General features: G+C 43.8%; 1 long non-coding RNA gene across 4 annotated transcripts in view; it reads right to left on the bottom strand.

Annotated features, from left to right (window-relative positions):
- The window catches only part of LOC307181491, an 856,694-nt gene that overhangs the window by 477,839 nt on the left and 356,837 nt on the right, over nt 1-22,018 (bottom strand). Inside the window, exon 1 of one of the 4 annotated variants that reach the window (XR_013826902.1) lies at nt 11,825-11,880. The exons of the other annotated variants lie outside the window; for them this stretch is intronic. This is a non-coding gene — a long non-coding RNA (uncharacterized lncRNA). Of the gene's footprint in view, nt 1-11,824; nt 11,881-22,018 lie in introns of those variants that run through there. 4 annotated transcript variants of the gene reach the window in all.

Below are 22,018 nucleotides of genomic sequence, written 5' to 3'. Positions count from 1 at the left end.
TCTCATTTCCCACCAGGAAGAGGAAATAACCAAAGGCTCAGCGTGCCGTACCGGAACCAGATTAGGGCCTGAAGCCATCCTGCGGTGTTGCGGCCAGCTCAAAAGAAAGCGAGTTGAAGAAAGGAGCTCAGGGGCACTGTAATTCACAAACCTGCAGAGTTATAAATGACAGCTATCGTCCAAAAATAGACTGAAGTAAGGCTGCCAAGAGGACTTGAAAGCGGGGCAGAATTGCAGGAAACCGATTTCAGGAGGTAGACTGGAATTGCATTGAAAGCATAGGAAAAGAGGCAGAACGTCCACAATGATGCACTTGGCCAAAAAGGGCGTATGCGTTTTTTCCTGAATATATTCAGGTAAAAACGCATACGCCCTTTTTGGCCAACCAAGCAAGCTTGCAAAGGAAATCTGCACTACAATGAAGTCTCACTTCCCCCCGGTCAAAAGGGCCATCTGAAAAAAGTGTAAAATCCAGAAAGGCAGGACAGGACATGGAGAACTGGGAGCCTTGTTATGCTGATGGGCGGGATGTAAATTGCCAACAACCACTCGGGAGAAGTGTATGGTGTTTCCTGAAACATCTAAAAAACAAAGCAACAGAACCTAGGGCACTTCCACTTATGGTCCTATAGCTTAGGGAAATTAAAATAAAAAAGACACAGCCACCCCAAAGTTTGGAACAGCTCTGTTTACAAGAACCTCGTTTACAGTACAAGTTCAACATCGCAGAAAGTGAAAAATGGATAAAGAAGTTGTGGTATTTACTTACAAAGCAATATCACTCAGCAATGAAATCTGTGTCATCAGGCCCTTAGCAGCACAATGAGTGGATTCAGGTATGATGATTCTAACTGAAGTAAGTCACACAGAAAAAGAAACATCATAAGATATCAGTAATACACGGAATGTAAACTTGGCTACACAGGAACTGAATTAAAGAACAGAACAGGGTCTCAAATTTAGAAAACCAACTTATGCTTGCTTAAGGGTAAAGATGAGTTGGGGTGCTGCATAATCCAGAGATTGAAATGAGCACAGATAAAGTTCCTTAAGTCAAATATGGAATAGACAAGAGCTACTCCTTGCTCAACGAAATGGACTCAACACCCCATATTAAACGCCTAAGAATGTACCTGACTAGTAAGTATCTTAAAACCTATGGATTGCTATGTCTCCGAAAGAGAATCAAGCATGTGTACAGGGGCATAAACGCAGCAGTGATAGGATTGGAGAGGTTCGGTGAGCAAATGAAGACCCTTTGAAGTCATATTGCATGGTACCCATTACACGGGTCTTAACTCTCCAGGTTTAAGGTATTCTTCCTTCAGCTAAAACATGCATGTGGAACCCAAGTATGATCAACCATGTGAACGGGAGACGTGTTCAAATATGTCTCAGTTTTCCTCCCCTGGTACTCGGGTGCAACATTCCAGACGCTTTACTAACACTCTCCCCACTTGGAGAGTCAGCGCCTTTAACCTCCTGTTTGGCCCAGTTTGCAATTTCTGCGCAAGATGAACAGGAATAGCGAGAACCAATGAGAGACTAGCTGGAGGTGTCTGGACCGGCAAATTTAACTCTCATTTCCCACCAGGAAGAGGAAATAACCAAAGGCTCAGCGTGCCGGGCTGGAACCAGATTAGGGCCTGAAGCCATCCTGCGGTGTTGCGGCCAGGTCACAAGAAAGCGAGTTGAAGAAAGGAGCTCAGGGGCACTGTAATTCACAAACCTGCAGAGTTATAAATGACAGCTATCGTCCAAAAATAGACTGAAGTAAGGCTGCCAAGAGGACTTGAAATCGGGGCAGAATTGCAGGAAACCGATTTCAGGAGGTAGACTGGAATTGCATTGAAAGCATAGGAAAAGAGGCAGAACGTCCACAATGATGCACTTGGCCAAAAAGGGCGTATGCGTTTTTTCCTGAATATATTCAGGAAAAAACGCATACGCCCTTTTTGGCCAACCAAGCAAGCTTGCAAAGGAAATCTGCACTACAGTGAAGTCTCACTTCCCCCCGGTCAAAAGGGCCATCTGAAAAAAGTGTAAAATCCAGAAAGGCAAGACAGGCCATGGAGAACTGGGAGCCTTGTTATGCTGATGGGCGGGATGTAAATTGCCAACAACCACTCGGGAGAAGTGTATGGTGTTTCCTGAAACATCTAAAAAACAAAGCACCAGAGCCTAGGGCACTTCCACTTATGGTCCTATACCTTAGGGAAATTAAAATCAAAAAGACACAGCCACCCCAAAGTTTGGGACGCCACCGTTTACAAGAACCCCGTTTACCGTACAAGTTCAATATCACAGAAAGTGAAAAATGGATAAAGAACTTGTGGTACTTACGTACAATGCAGTATCACTCAGCAGTGAAATCTATGTCATCAAGCCCGTAGCAGCATAATGAGTGGATTCAGGTACGATGATTCTAACTGAAATAAGTCACACAGAAAAAGAAACATCATAAGATATCACTAATACACGGAATGTAAACTTGGCTACACAGGAACTGCATTCCAAAACAGAACAGGGTCTCAAATTTAGAAAACCAACATATGCTTGCTTAAGGGTAAAGGTGAGTTGGGGTGCTGCATAAAACCAGAGATTGAAATGAGCACAGATAAAGTTCCTTAAGCCAAATATGGAATAGACAAGAGCTACTCCTTGCTCAACGAAATGGACTCAACACCCCATATTAAACGCCTAAGAATGTACCTGACTAGTAAGTATCTTAAAACCTATGGATTGCTATGTCTCCAAAAGAGAATCAAGCGTGTGTACAGGGGCATAAACGCAGCAGTGATAGGATTGGAGAGGTTCGGTGAGCAAATGAAGACCCTTTGAAGTCATATTGCATGGAACCCATTCCACGGGTTTCAACTACCCAGGTTTAAGGTATTCTTCCTTCAGCTAAAACATGCATTTGGAACCTAGAGTATGATCAACCATGTGATCGGGAGACGTGTTCAAATATGTCTCAGTTTTCCTCCCCTGGTACTCGGGTGAAACATTCCAGATGCTTTACTAACACTCTCCCGACTTGGAGAGTCAGTCCCTTTAACCTCCTGTTTGGCCCAGTTTGCAATTTCTGCGGAAGATGAACAGGAATAGCGAGAACAAATGAGAGGCTAGCTGGAGGTGTCTGGACGGGCAAATTTAACTCTCATTTCCCACCAGGAAGAGGAATTAACCAAAGGCTCAGCATGCCGGGCCGGAACCAGATTAGGGCCTGAAGCCATCCTGCGGTGTTGCGGCCAGGTCACAAGAAAGCGAGTTGAAGAAAGGAGCTCAGGGGCACTGTAATTCACAAACCTGCAGAGTTATAAATGACAGCTATCGTCCAAAAATAGACTGAAGTAAGGCTGCCAAGAGGACTTGAAAGCGGGGCAGAATTGCAGGAAACCGATTTCAGGAGGTAGACTGGAATTGCATTGAAAGCATAGGAAAAGAGGCAGAACGTCCACAATGATGCACTTGGCCAAAAAGGGCGTATGCGTTTTTTCCTGAATATATTCAGGAAAAAACGCATACGCCCTTTTTGGCCAACCAAGCAAGCTTGCAAAGGAAATCTGCACTACAATGAAGTCTCACTTCCCCCCGGTCAAAAGGGCCATCTGAAAAAAGTGTAAAATCCAGAAAGGCAGGACAGGCCATGGAGAACTGGGAGCCTTGTTATGCTGATGGGCGGGATGTAAATTGCCAACAACCACTCGGGAGAAGTGTATGGTGTTTCCTGAAACATCTAAAAAACAAAGCAACAGAACCTAGGGCACTTCCACTTATGGTCCTATAGTTTAGGGAAATTAAAATCAAAAAGACACAGCCACCCCAAAGTTTGGGACGCCTCTGTTTACAAGAACCTCATTTACAGTACAAGTTCAACATCACAGAAAGTGAAAAATGGATAAAGAACTTGTGGTACTTACGTACAATGCAGTATCACTCAGCAATGAAATCTATGTCATCAGGCCCGTAGCAGCATAATGAGTGGATTCAGGTACGATGATTCTAACTGAAATAAGTCACACAGAAAAAGAAACATCATAAGATATCACTAATACACGGAATGTAAACTTGGCTACAGAGGAACTGCATTCCAAAACAGAACAGGGTCTCAAATTTAGAAAACCAACTTATGCTTGCTTAAGGGTAAATGTGAGTTGGGGTGCTGCATAAAACCAGAGATTGAAATGAGCACAGATAAAGTTCCTTAAGCCAAATATGGAATAGACAAGAGCTACTCCTTGCTCAACGAAATGGACTCAACACCCCATATTAAACGCCTAAGAATGTACCTGACTAGTAAGTATCTTAAAACCTATGGATTGCTATGTCTCCGAAAGAGAATCAAGCATGTGTACAGGGGCATAAACGCAGCAGTGATAGGATTGGAGAGGTTCGGTGAGCAAATGAAGACCCTTTGAAGTCATATTGCATGGTACCCATTCCACGGGTCTCAACTCTCCATGTTTAAGGTATTCTTCCTTCAGCTAAAACATGCATGTGGAACCCAGAGTATGATCAACCATGTGAATGGGAGACGTGTTCAAATATGTCTCAGTTTTCCTCCCCTGGTACTCGGGTGCAACATTCCAGACGCTTTACTAACACTCTCCCCACTTGGAGAGTCAGTCCCTTTAACCTCCTGTTTGGCCCAGTTTGCAATTTCTGCGGAAGATGAACAGGAATAGCGAGAACCAATGAGAGGCTAGCTGGAGGTGTCTGGACGGGCAAATTTAACTCTCATTTCCCACCAGGAAGAGGAATTAACCAAAGGCTCAGCATGCCGGGCCGGAACCAGATTAGGGCCTGAAGCCATCCTGCGGTGTTGTGGCCAGGTCACAAGAAAGCGAGTTGAAGAAAGGAGCTCAGGGGCACTGTAATTCACAAACCTGCAGAGTTATAAATGACAGCTATCGTCCAAAAATAGACTGAAGTAAGGCTGCCAAGAGGACTTGAAAGCGGGGCAGAATTGCAGGAAACCGATTTCAGGAGGTAGACTGGAATTGCATTGAAAGCATAGGAAAAGAGGCAGAACGTCCACAATGATGCACTTGGCCAAAAAGGGCGTATGCGTTTTTTCCTGAATATATTCAGGAAAAAACGCATACGCCCTTTTTGGCCAACCAAGCAAGCTTGCAAAGGAAATCTGCACTACAATGAAGTCTCACTTCCCCCCGGTCAAAAGGGCCATCTGAAAAAAGTGTAAAATCCAGAAAGGCAGGACAGGCCATGGAGAACTAGGAGCCTTGTTATGCTGATGGGCGGGATGTAAATTGCCAACAACCACTCGGGAGAAGTGTATGGTGTTTCCTGAAACATCTAAAAAACAAAGCAACAGAACCTTGGGCACTTCCACTTATGGTCCTATAGCTTAGGGAAATTAAAATCAAAAAGACACAGCCACCCCAAAGTTTGGAACGGCTCTGTATACAAGAACCTCGTTTACAGTACAAGTTCAACATCGCAGAAAGTGAAAAATGGATAAAGAAGTTGTGGTATTCACTTACAAAGCAATATCACTCAGCAATGAAATCTATGTCATCAGGCCCTTAGAAGCACAATGAGTGGATTCAGGTATGATGATTCTAACTGAAATAAGTCACACAGAAAAAGAAACATCATAAGATATCAGTAATACACGGAATGGAAACTTGGCTACACAGGAACTGAATTACAGAACAGAAGAGGGTCTCAAATTTAGAAAAGCAACTTATGCTTGCTTAAGGGTAAAGGTGAGTTGGGGTGCTGCATAAAACCAGAGATTGAAATGAGCACAGATAAAGTTCCTTAAGCCAAATATGGAATAGACAACAGCTACTCCTTGCTCAACGAAATGGACTCAACACCGCATATTAAACGCCTAAGAATGTACCTGACTAGTAAGTATCTTAAAACCTATGGATTGCTATGTCTCCGAAAGAGAATCAAGCATGTGTACAGGGTCATAAACGCAGCAGTGATAGGATTGGAGAGGTTCGGTGAGCAAATGAAGACCCTTTGAACTCATATTGCATGGTACCCATTCCACGGGTTTCAAATACCCAGGTTTTAGGTATTCTTCCTTCAGCTAAAACATGCATGTGCAACCCAGAGTATGATCAACCATCTGATCGGGAGACGTGTTCAAATATGACTCAGTTTTCCTCCCCTGGTACTCGGGTGCAACATTCCAGACGCTTTACTAACACTCTCCCCACTTGGAGAGTCAGTGCCTTTAACCTACTGTTTGGCCCAGTTTGCAATTTCTGCGGAAGATGAACAGGAATAGCGAGAACCAATTAGAGGCTAGCTGGAGGTGTCTGGACGGGCAAATTTAACTCTCATTTCCCACCAGGAAGAGGAAATAACCAAAGGCTCAGCGTGCCGTACTGGAACCAGATTAGGGCCTGAAGCCATCCTGCAGTGTTGCGGCCAGCTCAAAAGAAAGCGAGTTGAAGAAAGGAGCTCAGGGGCACTGTAATTCACAAACCTGCAGAGTTATAAATGACACCTATTGTCCAAAAATAGACTGAAGTAAGGCTGCCAAGAGGACTTGAAAGCGGGGCAGAATTGCAGGAAACCGATTTCAGGAGGTAGACTGGAATTGCATTGAAAGCATAGGAAAAGAGGCAGAACGTCCACAATGATGCACTTGGCCAAAAAGGGCGTATGCGTTTTTTCCTGAATATATTCAGGAAAAAACGCATACGCCCTTTTTGGCCAACCAAGCAAGCTTGCAAAGGAAATCTGCACTACAATGAAGTCTCACTTCCCCCCGGTCAAAAGGGCCATCTGAAAAAAGTGTAAAATCCAGAAAGGCAGGACAGGCCATGGAGAACTGGGAGCCTTGTTATGCTGATGGGCGGGATGTAAATTGCCAACAACCACTCGGGAGAAGTGTATGGTGTTTCCTGAAACATCTAAAAAACAAAGCAACAGAGCCTAGGGCACTGCCACTTATGGTCCTATAGCTTAGGGAAATTAAAATCAAAAAGACACAGCCACCCCAAAGTTTGGGATGCCTCTGTTTACAAGAACCTCGTTTACCATACAAGTTCAATATCACAGAAAGTGAAAAATGGATAAAGAACTTGTGGTACTCACGTACAATGCAGTATCACTCAGCAATGAAATCTATGTCATCAGGCCCGTAGCAGCATAATGAGTCGATTCAGGTACAATGATTCTAACTGAAATAAGTGACACAGAAAAAGAAACATCATAAGATATCACTAATACACGGAATGTAAACTTGGCTACAGAGGAACTGCATTCCAAAACAGAACAGGGTCTCAAATTTAGAAAACCAACTTATGCTTGCTTAAGGGTAAAGGTGAGTTGGGGTGCTGCATAAAACCAGAGATTGAAATGAGCACAGATAAAGTTCCTTAAGCCAAATATGGAATACACAAGAGCTACTCCTTGCTCAACGAAATGGACTCAACACCGCATATTAAACGCCTAAGAATGTACATGACTAGTAAGTATCTTCAAACCTATGGATTGCTATGTCTCCGAAAGAGAATCAAGCATGTGTACAGGGGCATAAACGCAGCAGTGATAGGATTGGAGAGGTTCGTGAGCAAATGAAGACCCTTTGAAGTCATATTGCATGGTACCCATTCCACGGGTTTCAACTACCCAGGTTTAAGGTATTCTTCCTTCAGCTAAAACATGCATGTGGAACCTAGAGTATGATCAACCATGTGATCGGGAGACGTGTTCAAATATGTCTCAGTTTTCGTACCCTGGTACTCGGGTGCAACATTCCAGACGCTTTACTAACACTCTCCCCACTTGGAGAGTCAGTCCCTTTAACCTCCTGTTTGGCCCAGTTTGCAATTTCTGTGGAAGATAAACAGGAATAGCGAGATCCAATGAGAGACTAGCTGGAGGTGTCTGGATGGGCAAATTTAACTCTCATTTCCCACCAGGAAGAGGAATTAACCAAAGGCTCAGCGTGCCGTGCCAGAACCAGATTAGGGCCTGAAGCCATCCTGCGGTGTTGTGGCCAGGTCACAAGAAAGCGAGTTGAAGAAAGGAGCTCAGGGGCACTGTAATTCACAAACCTGCAGAGTTATAAATGACAGCTATCGTCCAAAAATAGACTGAAGTAAGGCTGCCAAGAGGACTTGAAAGCGGGGCAGAATTGCAGGAAACCGATTTCAGGAGGTAGACTGGAATTGCATTGAAAGCATAGGAAAAGAGGCAGAACGTCCACAATGATGCACTTGGCCAAAAAGGGCGTATGCGTAATTTCCTGAATATATTCAGGAAAAAACGCATACGCCCTTTTTGGCCAACCAAGCAAACTTGCAAAGGAAATCTGCACTACAATGAAGTCTCACTTCCCCCCGGTCAAAAGGGCCATCTGAAAAAAGTGTAAAATCCAGAAAGGCAGGACAGGCCATGGAGAACTGGGAGCCTTGTTATGCTGATGGCCGGGATGTAAATTGCCAACAACCACTCGGGAGAAGTGTATGGTGTTTCCTGAAACATCTAAAAAACAAAGCAACAGAACCTAGGGCACTTCCACTTATGGTCCTATAGCTTAGGGAAATTAAAATCAAAAAGACACAGCCACCCCAAAGTTTGGGACGCCTCTGTTTACAAGAACCCCGTTTACAGTACAAGTTCAACATCGCAGAAAGTGAAAAATGGATAAAGAGGTTGTGGTATTTACTTACAAAGCAATATCACTCAGCAATGAAATCTATGTCATCAGGCCCTTAGCAGTACAATGAGTGGATTAGGGTATGATGATTCTAACTGAAATAAGTCACACAGAAAAAGAAACATCATAAGATATCAGTAATACACGGAATGGAAACTTGGCTACACAGGAACTGAATTACAGAACAGAACAGGGTCTCAAACTTAGAAAACCAACTTATGCTTGCTTAAGGGTAAAGGTGAGTTGGGGTGCTGCATAAAACCAGAGATTGAAATGAGCACAGATAAAGTTCCTTAAGCCAAATATGGAATAGACAAGATCTACTCCTTGCTCAACGAAATGGACTCAACACCGCATATTAAACGCCTAAGAATGTACCTGACTAGTAAGTATCTTAAAACCTATGGATTGCTATGTCTCCGAAAGAGAATCAAGCATGTGTACAGGGGCATAAACGCAGCAGTGATAGGATTGGAGAGGTTCGTGAGCAAATGAAGACCCTTTGAAGTCATATTGCATGGTACCCATTCCACGGGTTTCAACTACCCAGGTTTTAGGTATTCTTCCTTCAGCTAAAACATGCATGTGGAACCTAGAGTATGATCAACCATGTGATCGGGAGACGTGTTCAAATATGTCTCAGTTTTCGTACCCTGGTACTCGGGTGCAACATTCCAGACGCTTTACTAACACTCTCCCCACTTGGAGAGTCAGCCCCTTCAACCTCCTGTTTGGCCCAGTTTGCAATTTCTGTGGAAGATGAACAGGAATAGCGAGAACCAATGAGAGACTAGCTGGAGGTGTCTGGATGGGCAAATTTAACTCTCATTTCCCACCAGGAAGAGGAATTAACCAAAGGCTCAGCGTGCCGTGCCAGAACCAGATTAGGGCCTGAAGCCATCCTGCGGTGTTGCGGCCAGGTCACAAGAAAGCGAGTTGAAGAAAGGAGCTCAGGGGCACTGTAATTCACAAACCTGCAGAGTTATAAATGACAGCTATCGTCCAAAAATAGACTGAAGTAAGGCTGCCAAGAGGACTTGAAAGCGGGGCAGAATTGCAGGAAACCGATTTCAGGAGGTAGACTGGAATTGCATTGAAAGCATAGGAAAAGAGGCAGAACGTCCACAATGATGCACTTGGCCAAAAAGGGCGTATGCGTTTTTTCCTGAATATATTCAGGAAAAAACGCATACGCCCTTTTTGGCCAACCAAGCAAGCTTGCAAAGGAAATCTGCACTACAATGAAGTCTCACTTCCCCCCGGTCAAAAGGGCCATCTGAAAAAAGTGTAAAATCCAGAAAGGCAGGACAGGCCATGGAGAACTGGGAGCCTTGTTATGCTGATGGGCGGGATGTAAATTGCCAACAACCACTCGGGAGAAGTGTATGGTGTTTCCTGAAACATCTAAAAAACAAAGCAACAGAGCCTAGGGCACTGCCACTTATGGTCCTATAGCTTAGGGAAATTAAAATCAAAAAGACACAGCCACCCCAAAGTTTGGAACGGCTCTGTTTACAAGAACCTCGTTTACAGTACAAGTTCAACATCGCAGAAAGTGAAAAATGGATAAAGAAGTTGTGGTATTTACTTACAAAGCAATATCACTCAGCAATGAAATCTGTGTCATCAGGCCCTTAGCAGCACAATGAGTGGATTCAGGTATGATGATTCTAACTGAAATAAGTCACACAGAAAAAGAAACATCATAAGATATCAGTAATACACGGAATGTAAACTTGGCTACACAGGAACTGAATTACAGAACAGAACAGGGTCTCAAATATAGAAAACCAACTTATGCTTGCTTAAGGGTAAAGGTGAGTTGGGGTGCTGCATAAAACCAGAGATTGAAATGAGCACAGATAAAGTTCCTTAAGCCAAATATGGAATAGACAAGAGCTACTCCTTGCTCAACGAAATGGACTCAACACCGCATATTAAACGCCTAAGAATGTACCTGACTAGTAAGTATCTTCAAACCTATGGATTGCTATGTCTCCGAAAGAGAATCAAGCATGTGTACAGGGGCATAAACGCAGCAGTGATAGGATTGGAGAGGTTCGTGAGCAAATGAAGACCCTTTGAAGTCATATTGCATGGTACCCATTCCACGGGTTTCAACTACCCAGGTTTAAGGTATTCTTCCTTCAGCTAAAACATGCATGTGGAACCTAGAGTATGATCAACCATGTGATCGGGAGACGTGTTCAAATATGTCTCAGTTTTCGTACCCTGGTACTCGGGTGCAACATTCCAGACGCTTTACTAACACTCTCCCCACTTGGAGAGTCAGTCCCTTTAACCTCCTGTTTGGCCCAGTTTGCAATTTCTGTGGAAGATGAACAGGAATAGCGAGATCCAATGAGAGACTAGCTGGAGGTGTCTGGATGGGCAAATTTAACTCTCATTTCCCACCAGGAAGAGGAATTAACCAAAGGCTCAGCGTGCCGTGCCAGAACCAGATTAGGGCCTGAAGCCATCCTGCGGTGTTGTGGCCAGGTCACAAGAAAGCGAGTTGAAGAAAGGAGCTCAGGGGCACTGTAATTCACAAACCTGCAGAGTTATAAATGACAGCTATCGTCCAAAAATAGACTGAAGTAAGGCTGCCAAGAGGACTTGAGAGCGGGGCAGAATTGCAGGAAACCGATTTCAGGAGGTAGACTGGAATTGCATTGAAAGCATAGGAAAAGAGGCAGAACGTCCACAATGATGCACTTGGCCAAAAAGGGCGTATGCGTTATTTCCTGAATATATTCAGGAAAAAACGCATACGCCCTTTTTGGCCAACCAAGCAAACTTGCAAAGGAAATCTGCACTACAATGAAGTCTCACTTCCCCCCGGTCAAAAGGGCCATCTGAAAAAAGTGTAAAATCCAGAAAGGCAGGACAGGCCATGGAGAACTGGGAGCCTTGTTATGCTGAAGGCCGGGATGTAAATTGCCAACAACCACTCGGGAGAAGTGTATGGTGTTTCCTGAAACATCTAGAAAACAAAGCAACAGAGCCTAGGGCACTTCCACTTATGGTCCTATAGCTTAGGGAAATTAAAATCAAAAAGACACAGCCACCCCAAAGTTTGGGACGCCTCTGTTTACAAGAACCCCGTTTACAGTACAAGTTCAACATCGCAGAAAGTGAAAAATGGATAAAGAAGTTGTGGTATTTACTTACAAAGCAATATCACTTAGCAATGAAATCTATGTCATCAAGCCCTTAGCAGCACAATGAGTGGATTAGGGTATGATGATTCTAACTGAAATAAGTCACACAGAAAAAGAAACATCATAAGATATCAGTAATACACGGAATGGAAACTTGGCTACACAGAAACTGAATTACAGAACAGAACAGGGTCTCAAACTTAGAAAACCAACTTATGCTTGCTTAAGGGTAAAGGTGAGTTGGGGTGCTGCATAAAACCAGAGATTGAAATGAGCACAGATAAAGTTCCTTAAGTCAAATATGGAATAGACAAGAGCTACTCCTTGCTCAACGAAATGGACTCAACACCGCATATTAAACGCCTAAGAATGTACCTGACTAGTAAGTATCGTAAAACCTATGGATTGCTATGTCTCCGAAAGAGAATCAAGCATGTGTACAGGGGCATAAACGCAGCAGTGATAGGATTGGAGAGGTTCGGTGAGCAAATGAAGACCCTTTGAAGTCATATTGCATGGTACCCATTCCACGGGTTTCAACTACCCAGGTTTTAGGTATTCTTCCTTCAGCTAAAACATGCATGTGGAACCCAGAGTATGATCAACCATGTGATCGGGAGACGTGTTCAAATATGTCTCAGTTTTCCTCCCCTGGTACTCGGGTGCAACATTCCAGACGCTTTACTAACACTCTCCCCACTTGGAGAGTCAGCACCTTTAACCTCCTGTTTGGCCCAGTTTGCAATTTCTGCGGAAGATGAACAGGAATAGCGAGAACCAATGAGAGGCTAGCTGGAGGTGTCTGGACGGGCAAATTTAACTCTCATTTCCCACCAGGAGGAGGAAATAACCAAAGGCTCAGCGTGCCGTACCGGAACCAGATTAGGGCCTTAAGCCATCCTGCAGTGTTGCGGCCAGCTCAAAAGAAAGCGAGTTGAAGAAAGGAGCTCAGGGGCACTGAAATTCACAAACCTGCAGAGTTATAAATGACAGCTATCGTCCAAAAATAGACTGAAGTAAGGCTGCCAAGAGGACTTGAAAGCGGGGCAGAATTGCAGGAAACCGATTTCAGGAGGTAGACTGCAATTGCATTGAAAGCATAGGAAAAGAGGCAGAACGTCCACAATGATGCACTTGGCCAAAAAGGGCGTATGCGTTTTTTCCTGAATATATTCAGGAAAAAACGCATACGCCCTTTTTGGCCAACCAAGCAAGCTTGCAAAGGAAATCTGCACTACAATGAAGTCTCACTTCCCCCCGGTCTAAAGGGCCATCTGAAAAAAGTGTAAAATCCAGAAAGGCAGGACAGGCCATGGAGAACTGGGAGCCTTGTTATGCTGAAGGCCGGGATGTAAATTGCCAACAACCACTCGGGAGAAGTGTATGGTGTTTCCTGAAACATCTAGAAAACAAAGCAACAGAGCCTAGGGCACTTCCACTTATGGTCCTATAGCTTAGGGAAATTAAAATCAAAAAGACACAGCCACCCCAAAGTTTGGGACGCCTCTGTTTACAAGAACCCCGTTTACAGTACAAGTTCAACATCGCAGAAAGTGAAAAATGGATAAAGAAGTTGTGGTATTTACTTACAAAGCAATATCACTTAGCAATGAAATCTATGTCATCAAGCCCTTAGCAGCACAATGAGTGGATTAGGGTATGATGATTCTAACTGAAATAAGTCACACAGAAAAAGAAACATCATAAGATATCAGTAATACACGGAATGGAAACTTGGCTACACAGAAACTGAATTACAGAACAGAACAGGGTCTCAAACTTAGAAAACCAACTTATGCTTGCTTAAGGGTAAAGGTGAGTTGGGGTGCTGCATAAAACCAGAGATTGAAATGAGCACAGATAAAGTTCCTTAAGTCAAATATGGAATAGACAAGAGCTACTCCTTGCTCAACGAAATGGACTCAACACCGCATATTAAACGCCTAAGAATGTACCTGACTAGTAAGTATCGTAAAACCTATGGATTGCTATGTCTCCGAAAGAGAATCAAGCATGTGTACAGGGGCATAAACGCAGCAGTGATAGGATTGGAGAGGTTCGGTGAGCAAATGAAGACCCTTTGAAGTCATATTGCATGGTACCCATTCCACGGGTTTCAACTACCCAGGTTTTAGGTATTCTTCCTTCAGCTAAAACATGCATGTGGAACCCAGAGTATGATCAACCATGTGATCTGGAGACGTGTTCAAATATGTCTCAGTTTTCCTCCCCTGGTACTCGGGTGCAACATTCCAGACGCTTTACTAACACTCTCCCCACTTGGAGAGTCAGCACCTTTAACCTCCTGTTTGGCCCAGTTTGCAATTTCTGCGGAAGATGAACAGGAATAGCGAGAACCAATGAGAGGCTAGCTGGAGGTGTCTGGACGGGCAAATTTAACTCTCATTTCCCACCAGGAGGAGGAAATAACCAAAGGCTCAGCGTGCCGTACCGGAACCAGATTAGGGCCTGAAGCCATCCTGCAGTGTTGCGGCCAGCTCAAAAGAAAGCGAGTTGAAGAAAGGAGCTCAGGGGCACTGAAATTCACAAACCTGCAGAGTTATAAATGACAGCTATCGTCCAAAAATAGACTGAAGTAAGGCTGCCAAGAGGACTTGAAAGCGGGGCAGAATTGCAGGAAACCGATTTCAGGAGGTAGACTGGAATTGCATTGAAAGCATAGGAAAAGAGGCAGAACGTCCACAATGATGCACTTGGCCAAAAAGGGCGTATGCGTTTTTTCCTGAATATATTCAGGAAAAAACGCATACGCCCTTTTTGGCCAACCAAGCAAGCTTGCAAAGGAAATCTGCACTACAATGAAGTCTCACTTCCCCCCGGTCTAAAGGGCCATCTGAAAAAAGTGTAAAATCCAGAAAGGCAGGACAGGCCATGGAGAACTGGGAGCCTTGTTATGCTGAAGGTCGGGATGTAAATTGCCAACAACCACTCGGGAGAAGTGTATGGTGTTTCCTGAAACATCTAAAAAACAAAGCAACAGAACCTAGGGCACTTCCACTTATGGTCCTATAGCTTAGGGAAATTAAAATCAAAAAGACACAGCCACCCCAAAGTTTCGAACGGCTCTGTTTACAAGAACCTCGTTTACAGTACAAGTTCAACATCGCAGAAAGTGAAAAATGGATAAAGAAGTTGTGGTATTTACTTACAAAGCAATATCACTCAGCAATGAAATCTGTGTCATCAGGCCCTTAGCAGCACAATGAGTGGATTCAGGTATGATGATTCTAACTGAAATAAGTCACACAGAAAAAGAAACATCATAAGATATCAGTAATACACGGAATGGAAACTTGGCTACACAGGAACTGAATTCCAAAACAGAACAGGTTCTCAAATTTAGAAAACCAACTTATGCTTGCTTAAGGGGAAAGGTGAGTTGGGGTGCTGCATAAAACCAGAGATTGAAATGAGCACAGATAAAGTTCCTTAAGCCAAATATGGAATAGACAAGAGCTACTCCTTGCTCAACGAAATGCACTCAACACCCCATATTAAACGCCTAAGAATGTACCTGACTTGTAAGTATCTTAAAACCTATGGATTGCTATGTCTCCGAAAGAGAATCAAGCATGTGTACAGGGGCATAAACGCAGCAGTGATAGGATTGGAGAGGTTCGGTGAGCAAATGAAGACCCTTTGAAGTCATATTGCATGGTACCCATTCCACGGGTTTCAACTACCCAGGTTTAAGGTATTCTTCCTTCAGCTAAAACATGCATGTGGAACCTAGAGTATGATCAACCATGTGATCGGGAGACGTGTTCAAATATGTCTCAGTTTTCCTCCCCTGGTACTCGGGTGCCACATTCCAGACGCTTTACTAACACTCTCCCCACTTGGAGAGTCAGCGCCTTTAACCTCCTGTTTGGCACAGTTTGCATTTCTGTGGAAGATGAACAGGAATAGCGAGAACCAATGACAGGCTAGCTGGAGGTGTCTGGACGGGCAAATTTAACTCTCATTTCCCACCAGGAAGAGGAAATAACCAAAGGCTCAGCGTGCCATACCGGAACCAGATTAGGGCCTGAAGCCATCCTGCGGTGTTGCGGCCAGCTCAAAAAAAGTGAGGTGTAGAAAGGAGCTAAGGGGCACTGTAATTCACAAACCTGCAGAGTTATAAATGACAGCTATCGTCCAAAAATAGACTGAAGTAAAGCTGCCAAGAGGACTTGAAAGCAGGGCAGAATTGCAGGAAACCGATTTCAGGAGGTAGACTGGAATTGCATTGAAAGCATAGGAAAAGAGGCAGAACGTCCACAATGATGCACTTGGCCAAAAAGGGCGTATGCGTTTTTTCCTGAATATATTCAGGAAAAAACGCATACGCCCTTTTTGGCCAACCAAGCAAGCTTGCAAAGGAAATCTGCACTACAATGAAGTCTCACTTCCCCCCGGTCAAAAGGGCCATCTGAAAACAGTGTAAAATCCAGAAAGGCAGGACAGGCCATGGAGCACTAGGAGCCTTGTTATGCTGATGGGCGGGATGTAAATTGCCAACAGACACTCGGGAGAAGTGTATGGTGTTTCCTGAAACATCTAAAAAACAAAGCAACAGAGCCTAGGGCACTTCCACTTATGGTCCTATAGCTTAGGGAAATTAAAATCAAAAAGACACAGCCACCCCAAAGTTTGGGACGCCTCTGTTTACAAGAACCTCGTTTACAGTACAAGTTCAATATCACAGAAAGTGAAAAATGGATAAAGAAGTTGTGGTATTTACTTACAAAGCAATATCACTCAGCAATGAAATCTATGTCATCAGGCCCTTAGCAGCACAATGAGTGGATTCAGGTATGATGATTCTAACTGAAATAAGTCACACAGAAAAAGAAACATCATAAGATATCAGTAATACACGGAATGTAAACTTGGCTACACAGGAACTGAATTCCAAAACAGAACAGGGTCTCAAATTTAGAAAACCATCTTTTGCTTGCTTAAGGGGAAAGGTGAGTTGGGGTGCTGCATAAAACCAGAGATTGAAATGAGCACAGATAAAGTTCCTTAAGCCAAATATGGAATAGACAAGAGCTACTCCTTGCTCAACGAAATGGACTCAACACCGCATATTAAACGCCTAAGAATGTACCTGACTAGTAAGTATCTTAAAACCTATGCATTGCTATGTCTCCGAAAGAGAATCAAGCATGTGTACAGGGGCATAAACGCAGCAATGATAGGATTGGAGAGGTTCGGTGAGCAAATGAAGACCCTTTGAAGTCATATTGCATGGTACCCATTCCACGGGTTTCAACTACCCAGGTTTAAGGTATTCTTCCTTCAGCTGAAACATGCATGTGGAACCTAGAGTATGATCAACCATTTGATCGGGAGACGTGTTCAAATATGTCTCAGTTTTCGTACCCTGGTACTCGGGTGCAACATTCCAGACGCTTTACTAACACTCTCCCCACTTGGAGAGTCAGTAGCTTTAACCTCCTGTTTGGCCCATTTTGCAATTTCTGCAGAAGATGAACAGGAATAGCGAGAAGCAATGAGAGGCTAGCTGGAGGTGTCTGGACGGGCAAATTTAACTCTCATTTCCCATCAGGAAGAGGAATTAACCAAAGGCTCAGCGTGCCGTGCCGGAACCAGATTAGGGCCTGAAGCCATCCTGCGGTGTTGCGGCCTGGTCACAAGAAAGCGAGTTGAAGAAAGGAGCTCAGGGGCACTGTAATTCACAAACCTGCAGAGTTATAAATGACAGCTATCGTCCAAAAATAGACTGAAGTAAGGCTGCCAAGAGGACTTGAAAGCGGGGCAGAATTGCAGGAAACCGATTTCAGGAGGTAGACTGGAATTGCATTGAAAGCATAGGAAAAGAGGCAGAATGTCCACAATGATGCACTTGGCCAAAAAGGGCGTATCTATTTTTTCCTGAATATATTCAGGAAAAAACGCATACGCACTTTTTGGCCAACCAAGCAAACTTGCAAAGAAAATCTGCACTACAATGAAGTCTCACTTCCCCCCGGTCAAAAGGGCCATCTGAAAAAAGTGTAAAATCCAGAAAGGCAGGACAGGCCATGGAGAACTGGGAGCCTTGTTATGCTGATGGGCGGGATGTAAATTGTCAACAGACACTTGGGAGAAGTGTATGGTGTTTCCTGAAACATCTAAAAAACAAAGCAACAGAGCCTAGGGCACTTGCACATATGGTCCTATAGATTAGGGAAATTAAAATCAAAAAGACACAGCCACCCCAAAGTTTGGGATGCCTCTGTTTACAAGAACCTCGTTTACCGTACAAGTTCAATATCACAGAAAGTGAAAAATGGATAAAGAACTTGTGGTACTTACGTACAATGCAGTATCACTCAGCAATGAAATCTATGTCATCAGTCCCGTAGCAGCATCATGAGTAGATTCAGGTACGATGATTCTAACTGAAATAAGTCACACAGAAAAAGAAATATCATAAGATATCAGTAATACACGGAATGTAAACTTGGCTACACAGGAACTGAATTCCAAAACAGAACAGGTTCTCAATTTAGAAAACGAACTTATGCTTGCTTAAGGGGAAAGGTGAGTTGGGTTGCTGCATAAAACCAGAGATTGAAATGAGCACCGATAAAGTTCCTTAAGCCAAATATGGAATAGACAAGAGCTACTCCTTGCTCAATGAAATGGACTCAACACCGCATATTAAACGCCTAAGAATGTAACTAACTAGTGAGTATCTTAAAACCTATGGATTGCTATGTCTCCAAAAGAGAATCAAGCGTGTGTACAGGGGCATAAACGCAGCAGTGATAGGATTCGAGAGCTTCGGTGAGCAAATGAAGACCCTTTGAAGTCATATTGCATGGTGCCCATTCCACGGGTCTCAACTCTCCAGGTTTAAGGTGTTCTTCCTTCAGCTAAAACATGCATGTGGAACCCAGAGTATGATCAACCATGTGAACGGGAGACGTGTTCAAATATGTCTCAGTTTTCCTCCCCTGGTACTCGGGTGCAACATTCCAGACGCTTTACTAACACTCTCCCGACTTGGAGAGTCAGTCCCTATAACCTCCTGTTTAGCCCACTTTGCAATTTCTGCGGAAGATGAACAGGAATAGCGAGAACCAATGAGAGGCTAGCTGGAGGTGTCTGGATGGGCAAATTTAACTCTCATTTCCCACCAGGAAGAGGAATTAACCAAAGGCTCAGCATGCCGGGCCGGAACGAGATTAGGGCCTGAAGCCATCCTGCGGTGTTGCGGCCAGGTCACAAAAAAGCGAGTTGAAGAAAGGAGCTCAGGGGCACTGTAATTCACAAACCTGCAGAGTTATAAATGACAGCTATCGTCCAAAAATAGATTGAAGTAAGGCTGCCAAGAGGACTTGAAAGCGGGGCAGAATTGCAGGAAACCGATTTCAGGAGGTAGACTGGAATTGCACTGAAAGCATAGGAAAAGAGGCAGAATGTCCACAATGATGCACTTGGCCAAAAATGGCGTATGCGTTTTTTCCTGAATATATTCAGGAAAAAACGCATACGCCCTTTTTGGCCAACCAAGCAAGCTTGCAAAGGAAATCTGCACTACAATGAAGTCTCACTTCCCCCCGGTCAAAAGGGCCATCTGAAAAAAGTGTAAAATCCAGAAAGGCAGGACAGGCCATGGAGAACTGGGAGCCTTGTTATGCTGATGGGCGGGATGTCAACTGCCAACAACCACTCGGGAGAAGTGTATGGTGTTTCCTGAAACATCTAAAAAACAAAGCAACAGAACCTAGGGCACTTCCACTTATGGTCCTATAGCTTAGGGAAATTAAAATCAAAAAGACACAGCCACCCCAAAGTTTGGAACGGCTCTGTTTACAAGAACCTTGTTTACAGTACAAGTTCAACATCGCAGAAAGTGAAAAATGGATAAAGAAGTTGTGGTATTTACTTACAAAGCAATATCACTCAGCAATGAAATCTGTGTCATCAGGCCCTTAGCAGCACAATGAGTGGATTCAGGTATGATGATTCTAACTGAAATAAGTCACACAGAAAAAGAAACATCATAAGATATCAGTAATAAACGGAATGGAAACTTGGCTACACAGGAACTGAATTACAGAACAGAACAGGGTCTCAAATTTAGAAAACCAACTTATGCTTGCTTAAGGGTAAAGGTGAGTTGGGGTGCTGCATAAAACCAGAGATTGAAATGAGCACAGATAAAGTTCCTTAAGCCAAATATGGAATAGACAAGAGCTACTCCTTGCTCAACGAAATGGACTCAAAACCCCATATTAAACGCCTAAGAATGTACCTGACTAGTAAGTATCTTAAAACCTATAGATTGCTATGTCTCCGAAAGAGAATCAAGCATGTGTACAGGGGCATAAACGCAGCAGTGATAGGATTGGAGAGGTTCGGTGAGCAAATGAAGACCCTTTGAAGTCATATTGCATGGTACCCATTCCACGGGTTTCAACTACCCAGGTTTTAGGTATTCTTCCTTCAGCTAAAACATGCATGTGGAACCCAGAGTATGATCAACCATGTGATCGGGAGACGTGTTCAAATATGTCTCAGTTTTCCTCCCCTGGTACTCGGGTGCAACATTCCAGACGCTTTACTAACACTCTCCCCACTTGGAGAGTCAGCGCCTTTAACCTCCTGTTTGGCACAGTTTGAAATTTCTGCGGAAGATGAACAGGAATAGCGAGAACCAATGAGAGGCTAGCTGGAGGTGTCTGGACGGGCAAATTTAACTCTCATTTCCCACCAGGAAGAGGAAATAACCAAAGGCTCAGCATGCCGTACCGGAACCAGATTAGGGCCTGAAGCCATCCTGCGGTGTTGCGGCCAGGTCACAAGAAAGCGAGTTGAAGAAAGGAGCTCAGGGGCACTGTAATTCACAAACCTGCAGAGTTATAAATGACAGCTATCGTCCAAAAATAGACTGAAGTAAGGCTGCCAAGAGGACTTGAAAGCGGGGCAGAATTGCAGGAAACCGATTTCAGGAGGTAGACTGGAATTGCATTGAAAGCATAGGAAAAGAGGCAGAACGTCCACAATGATGCACTTGGCCAAAAAGGGCGTATGCGTTTTTTCCTGAATATATTCAGGAAAAAACGCATACGCCCTTTTTGGCCAACCAAGCAAGCTTGCAAAGGAAATCTGCACTACAATGAAGTCTCACTTCCCCCCGGTCAAAAGGGCCATCTGAAAAAAGTGTAAAATCCAGAAAGGCAGGACAGGCCATGGAGAACTGGGAACCTTGTTATGCTGATGGGCGGGATGTAAATTGCCAACAGACACTCGGGAGAAGTGTATGGTGTTTCCTGAAACATCTAAAAAACAAAGCAACAGAGCCTAGGGCACTGCCACTTATGGTCCTATAGCTTAGGGAAATTAAAATCAAAACGACACAGCCACCCAAAAGTTTGGGACGCCTCTGTTTACAAGAACCTCGTTTACAGTACAAGTTCAACATCGCAGAAAGTGAAAAATGGATAAAGAAGTTGTGGTATTTACTTACAAAGCAATATCACTCAGCAATGAAATCTATGTCATCAGGCCCTTAGCAGCACAATGAGTGGATTCAGGTATGATGATTCTAACTGAAATAAGTCACACAGAAAAAGAAACATCATAAGATATCAGTAATACACGGAATGTAAACTTGGCTACACAGGAACTGAATTACAGAACAGAACAGGGTCTCAAATTTAGAAAACCAACTTATGCTTGCTTAAGGGGAAAGGTGAGTTGGGATGCTGCATAAAACCAGAGATTGAAATGAGCACAGATAAAGTTCCTTAGCCAAATAGGGAATAGACAAGAGCTACTCCTTGCTCAACGAAATGGACTCAACACCCCATATTAAACGCCTAAGAATGTACCTGACTAGTAAGTATCTTAAAACCTATGGATTGCTATGTCTCCAAAAAAGAATCAAGCGTGTGTACAGGGGCATAAACGCAGCAGTGATAGGATTGGAGAGGTTCGGTGAGCAAATGAAGACCCTTTGAAGACATATTGCATGGTACCCATTCCACGGGTCTCAACTCTCCAGGTTTAAGGTATTCTTCCTTCAGCTAAAACATGCATGTGGAACCCAGAGTATGATCAACCGTGTGAACGGGAGACGTGTTCAAATATGTCTCAGTTTTCCTCCCCTGGTACTCGGGTGCAACATTCCAGACGCTTTACTAACACTCTCCCCACTTGGAGAGTCAGCGCCTTTAACCTCCTG

This window comes from Stenella coeruleoalba, assembly GCF_951394435.1.
Source record: "Stenella coeruleoalba genome assembly, contig: scaffold_116, whole genome shotgun sequence".
In the NCBI taxonomy this organism is placed as follows: Eukaryota; Metazoa; Chordata; class Mammalia; order Artiodactyla; family Delphinidae; genus Stenella; species Stenella coeruleoalba.
Note: the sequence above shows the minus strand (reverse complement) of the source record. Positions and strands in the feature narration are given on the sequence as shown.